The sequence below is a fragment of the Oncorhynchus mykiss genome, chromosome 7 (genome assembly GCF_057628025.1).
Source record: "Oncorhynchus mykiss isolate SJ-2025 chromosome 7, ASM5762802v1, whole genome shotgun sequence".
NCBI classification, from domain to species: domain Eukaryota; kingdom Metazoa; phylum Chordata; class Actinopteri; order Salmoniformes; family Salmonidae; genus Oncorhynchus; species Oncorhynchus mykiss.
The window spans coordinates 10,869,721-10,875,777 of record NC_143028.1 but is presented as its reverse complement, the minus strand read 5'-3'; the positions used below and the strand labels follow the sequence as shown (position 1 = coordinate 10,875,777).

Here is a 6,057-nt window from a genome sequence, read left to right as displayed (position 1 = left end):
TTTGGCCAGGGGGGCTTTACTTGGCTCCTCGAGCTCTAGCGACTCCTTGTGGCGGGCCAGGTGCCTGCAGGCTGACTTCGATTGTCAGCTGAACGGTGTTTCCGCCAACACAATGGTTAAGCTGGCGGGTGTTTAGGAGTGTGGTTTGTCGGGTCATGTTTTGGAGGACGCATGACTCGAAATTCGCCTCTCCCGAACCCGTTTGGGGATTTGCAGCGATGTGACGATATCGAGATTGGATATGATGAAATTGGGGAGAAAAAGGGGGGTAAAAAATAAAAAATAAAGGTACAACATTTAGTTTGGTTAAAGTTTGTTGTATTATCCGTGCGCGCCTACAAGCTGCTGGGCATATTTTTCTTGGAGAAAAGAAAGAGCGAGTGGGAGGAGTGTGATTAAGATACAACCAATCAGAAAACGCTTTTGTTGCCACCTAGTTTTTTTACATCAAGTTTTTATTTCATTTCATAAGATTCATACAATACAAAGTAATACACATTTGTATCATTTACATTTACATGACATTTTATTCAATTAGCAGACATTCTTATCCAGAACATCTTAGTCCATTCATTTTAAGATAGCTTGGTGAGACAACCACAATAATTAAGCACATTATGCATACAATGATTAATGAAGTCTCTGATTTGAGCCTAAATTCACCCAAATTCACTGCAAAATGCTTTTTCATTCAATGATGTCATATGTTATCAGAATGCATATGGGCAGAGTAAGACATTGTCATTTGCAGCAAATATCAATATTGACAATTGTGCCATTTTACTGTCAACAACAGAAATATAAAGCAATTCACATGATTATTATTTACAGTTTATTATTCTGTCCTGAGGTAGGGTGTTTCCATAGAGGAGGTGCTTTGCATTGGCAGCTCATGCTTCAGTGCTCTGGGAGTGTTTATAGCCCTGTGAGTTTCAGACTGCATGACTGAGATCTGTCCATCAACACAACAGAAACCACGGCAACCATGACTCTGATCACCATCTTCATCTGGACACTGGTCTGCTGCTGTCTCAAAGGTCTGTTGTTTTATAACTCTTACAATGGAAAAATACATGTTGAGTACCTTGTATAATCATTGAAATGGATCTCAATTAATAAATGTCCCTGCATGAAATATTATGAAATATAAATTATCTGTTATTAATACTCTATTCATTTATATTTTTCCTCTGTAGGATCCAGAGGTCAGGTGACTGTGACTCAGCCTCCTATAGTGACATTTTCTCCAGGAGACCCTGTCACTCTGACCTGTACAACCAACCCGAAAGTGTACAAATGGAGTGATGGAAATGAGGGTGTGTTCTGGTATCAACAGAGACCTGGAGAAGCTCCCAAACTCCTGATAAGATACGTAAAGACACGGTTAGATGGGATTCCTGCTAGATTCAGTGGCAGTGGGTCTGAGAGGGACTTCACTCTGACCATCAGTGGAGTCCAGGCTGAAGATGCTGCAGTTTACTACTGTCAGAGTTACCACGGTAGTACTGTGTTCACACAGTGATTTAGAGCCGTACAAAAACCTCCTGTACAAAATGACACACATCACTGGTCCACTGAGCACAGAACTAAAGGTCTTGTTATATGACATCACCAAGTATAAACACTTTACTAACTCGCAGAAACAATGGTTACAAACTAGTATCATAACTCTTCCAACCTCCAAAAAAAAAAAAAAAAAGTTGGTATGCCACAGTGATTGGTTGGTCAACCAGACACACACAGCTGGCCAACACATCTGTGGAGCAGTATTGAGTGTGTAAGTGCATGACTGTGTGTGACAGAGAGAGAGCCCTGTGAAACAGAAACTTAGATTTGCATGGCCCCTATCCCAGAATAGAGCAGTACACTCCCCAGATGTTCCCCCATCCTTAACACCCCACCAGCGCTAGACCAGAGGAGGTCAAAGATCAAAGTCAGAGGTTAGATGTCAGTCACAGGTCATTTTATAGGTCACTGCACTAGTCTTGTGTGGTGTAGACAGGAAGAGGTTGGACACCGGACGTCAGCCAGACTGGTAGAGGTCAAAGATTTTTAAAAGTCAGAGGTCAGTTCCCCAGGGAAGAGAGTAATTCCAACCCCAACATGCCACCAGACTGCCTGTCACTTTGTTCTAGTCAGCTTTTAGTTAGAGACTAGATGATGAGAGCACCATTTACTAAGGTCACATTTTACATCCCTAGTGCCCACTAGAATGGCATGAGGAAGTATTAGATAAGTAGTGATGTACATCTGAAGATTCATCATGAATTCATCAGGAATCAGCACTGAGACAGATTCAACATTGATTCATCAGGAATCAGCACTGAGACAGATTAATCATGAATTCATCAGGAATCAGTACTGAGACAGATTCATCATTAATTCAACAGGAATCAGCACTGAGACAGATTCATCAGGAATCAGCACTGAGCCAGTTTCATCATGAATTCATCAGGAATCAGCACTAAGACAGATTCATCATGAATTAATCAGGAATCAGCACTGAGACAGTTTCATCCTGAATTCACCAGGAATCAGCACTGAGACAGTTTCATCCTGAATTCACCAGGAATCAGCACTGAGCCAGATTCAACATTAATTCATCATGAATCAGCACTGAGACAGTTTCATCAGGAATTCATCAGGAATCAGCACTGAGTCAGTTTCATCATGAATTCATCATGAATCAGCACTGAGCCAGTTTCATCATGAATTCATCGTGAATCAGCACTGAGACAGATTCATCAGGAATTCATCATGAATCAGCACTGAGCCAGTTTCATCATTTATTCATCAGGAATCAGCACTGAGCCAGATGGAAGTCTTCATCTCAGTTTAGAATTCCTCCAGGGTCACTGACAGGTCAGCCAGTGGCAAAGGTCAACAGTTCCAAAATCACATGCTCAGACACACACAACCTACTAATGCCTCCACCTGTACCTGTCCTGTACCACACTGGGGCATCTCCCAGACCTAACCCTGAGTAAACTAGACTAGATATCAGATAGAGGATAACATTCACCTCTAGCTGATATGTCTGACCTAGCAAGGTCAAGAATCTGATATAAATGGGTTCTTACACGCTAAGAATTCTTTATTACACCATATTGGAGAGTATAAATGCCATTTAAGATTAGATCTCATATGTTTCTCTGTATTTATTTATTTAATTAGGCAAGTCAGTAAAGAACAAATTGTTATTTACAATGACGGCCTACACCGGACAAACCCGGGCCAATTGTGCGCTCCCCAATGGGATTCCCAATCACAGGCCGGATGTGATACAGCCTGGAGTCAAACCAGGGTGTCTGTAGTAACGCCTCTAGCACTGAGATGCAAAACCTTAGACCACTGTGCCACTCAGGAGCCCTGTAGCTTTCCACACATTTACTGAATATGCTATAATGGATCCAAACAATAAGTCCACCTGATGCTTTTGTTCTCTGTAATGTTGCATATTCAATCTGTGGTCTCTTTCTCCCCCAAATGAACAACTTTATTACAGAGTCATTTTTAGACCAATAGTCGATAGGAGGCGGCAGTGGGAACATGGACCTCATAAAATTGATACGAAGGAGGACATTCATTTTAATCATTGAGATTCTAGCATGTAAAGAAGTGGCCATAGCAGACACATCTTTTTATGTATTTCTGGATATTCTGAAAGGTTTCTAAGTAGTTCTTCCTGAAAGTAGTGTGAATAGAGGGGGTTAAGTAATGTCTAAGTAGTTCTTCCTGAAAGTAGTGTGAATAGAGGGGGTTAAGTAATGTCTAAGTAGTTCTTCCTGAAAGTAGTGTGAATAGAGGGGGTTATTTAATGTCTAAGTAGTTCTTCCTGAAAGTAGTGTGAATAGAGGGGGTTATTTAATGTCTAAGTAGTTCTTCCTGAAAGTAGTGTGAATAGAGGGGGTTATTTAATGTCTAAGTAGTTCTTCCTGAAAGTAGTGTGAATAGAGGGGGTTATTTAATGTCTAAGTAGTTCTTCCTGAAAGTAGTGTGAATAGAGGGGGTTAAGTAATGTCTAAGTAGTTCTTCCTGAAAGTAGTGTGAATAGAGGGGGTTAAGTAATGTCTAAGTAGTTCTTCCTGAAAGTAGTGTGAATAGAGGGGGTTAAGTAATGTCTAAGTAGGTGGTTTGTTTCTTCACTGGGATAAAGGGTGGTAGTTGCTTCCCTTAGCTGAGTTAAGAGGTAGTAGATCTGTTTTAGACCAGTTGATCTTGTAACCAGACCGTGACCTGAATGCTGTGAAAACAGACATTATTGTCTGGAGGGATTTCTGAACCTTTGCAACGTAAAGCAGTATGTCATCTGCATATAGGGAACTTGCTTGTTAAGCCAAGGTTGGAAATGTACTGCCACCTGCCATAATGGAATGTTTCCACATGAGGATAATGCATTGGCTGATTCCTCCTGATGACCTGTATGGAATTATGTGATCATTCCTTAACCCATAGGAAGTCCCACCTAGTTGACTACTTCAAAATGGTGGAATTCCTCAATGGCAATGTCCATGCATAACGGTTATATCCATCTGAGGCCTCAATCATTATTTATGGTCTGAACTGAACTTCAGCATGACGCCATTTTAGCACAAGTCTAGAATATCAAGTATAGAATAGCAATTCACTAGTATTGAATGGATACACTTAAATGTAACTAAATTCTATGGTCAATTACAGGCTTGCCACAGATTTAGGTAAGCTATTTCCTTCCATGTTTAAGATTATTGTGTTTATGTCATTGCATTAACAGTTTCATCATCTGTCCTGAGGTAGGGTATTTCCATAGAGCAGGTGCTTTGCATTGGCAGCTCATTCTTCAGTGCTCTGGGAGTGTTTATAGCCCTGAGAGTTTCACACTTCATGAATTATATCTGTCCTGACAGTACGACTGCAGTGTTATCAGCATTGGGTCCAGTCTGTTCAGTCTTCTCAGAGCCACAGATGATGATGAAGATGATGAAGATGACATCACTGATACCACTGCTGATCATAATGGGGTTCCTGACCCAAGGTTAGAATCTCTCAGCATCTCTCACTGTGGTCTACTGGTTTTAACAGGTTTTAATGGGCCTGTACATGTTTGTACATGGAAAATGTTTTCAATGCTTTTCATCTGGATTATTAAGACGAATCAAAGCTAATTTCTCCATTTCAATTTCAGAGTCATCTGCACAACGTGTCCTGAATCAAGCTGATGAATTGAAGTCAGTTCGTCTGGGAGACAGTGTGTCTATCAAAGCTGTTGCAAGTTCAACTGGTATTGATGATGACATGAGCTGGTACCTGCAGAAACCTGGACAGGCTCCTAAGCTCCTCATCTATACAGTAAAAACCCTTCAGTCTGGAACACCATCTAGATTCAGTGGCAGTAGATCAGGTACTGAGTACACTCTTACAATCAGTGATTTCCAAGCTGAAGATGCAGGAGATTACTATGGTATGGGTAATTATGGCGCCCCAGAGCTTTTCACACAATGATTTAGAGTCGTACAAAAACCTTCCTCAGTCAGACTGTACAGAGACTGTACTGCTGCAGCTGGGACCTACTGCAGGTGTTGAGGAACAACAGACTATGATATGAAACACTGGTTCACTGAACACACAACTCAGGTCCTGGTTATATGACATCACCAAGCATAAATAACCACTACTTTACCACACATGGTCAGATAATGTGGTTCCCAGAATAGAGCACCTCTGTCCCCTGATATTCATAACCACCACTTTACCCCCATTCTGAAAATCTGGTTACAACTCACAAATTAATCTCAAATTCACAAAATAGTTTAGTCATGATCAAAACTAACAACTATATCCCATAACCTCCTCCCATGTCTATAATGGTCAGATGATGTGGTTCAGCTCCTGTCCCCAGATATTCACTGTCCCAAGGGGATCTATTCACTACCCACCCTCCCTCACCCCCTACCCACCCTCTCTCACCCCCTTCCAACCTTCTAATGTTCAGTTAGTTTTTGTTTAGTCTTTGTTTAACCACAAGTCCACAGATATTCACTTCTATTTCTTTACATAATACAAATCAGGGACACCTTG

General features: G+C 41.1%; 1 pseudogene; it reads left to right on the top strand.

Moving 5' to 3' along the window:
* The first annotated feature begins 985 nt into the window (after positions 1-985).
* On the top strand, positions 986-1,522 carry LOC118965261 (putative non-functional immunoglobulin kappa variable 6D-41 pseudogene; annotated as a pseudogene).
* Positions 1,523-6,057: the final 4,535 nt, after the last annotated feature.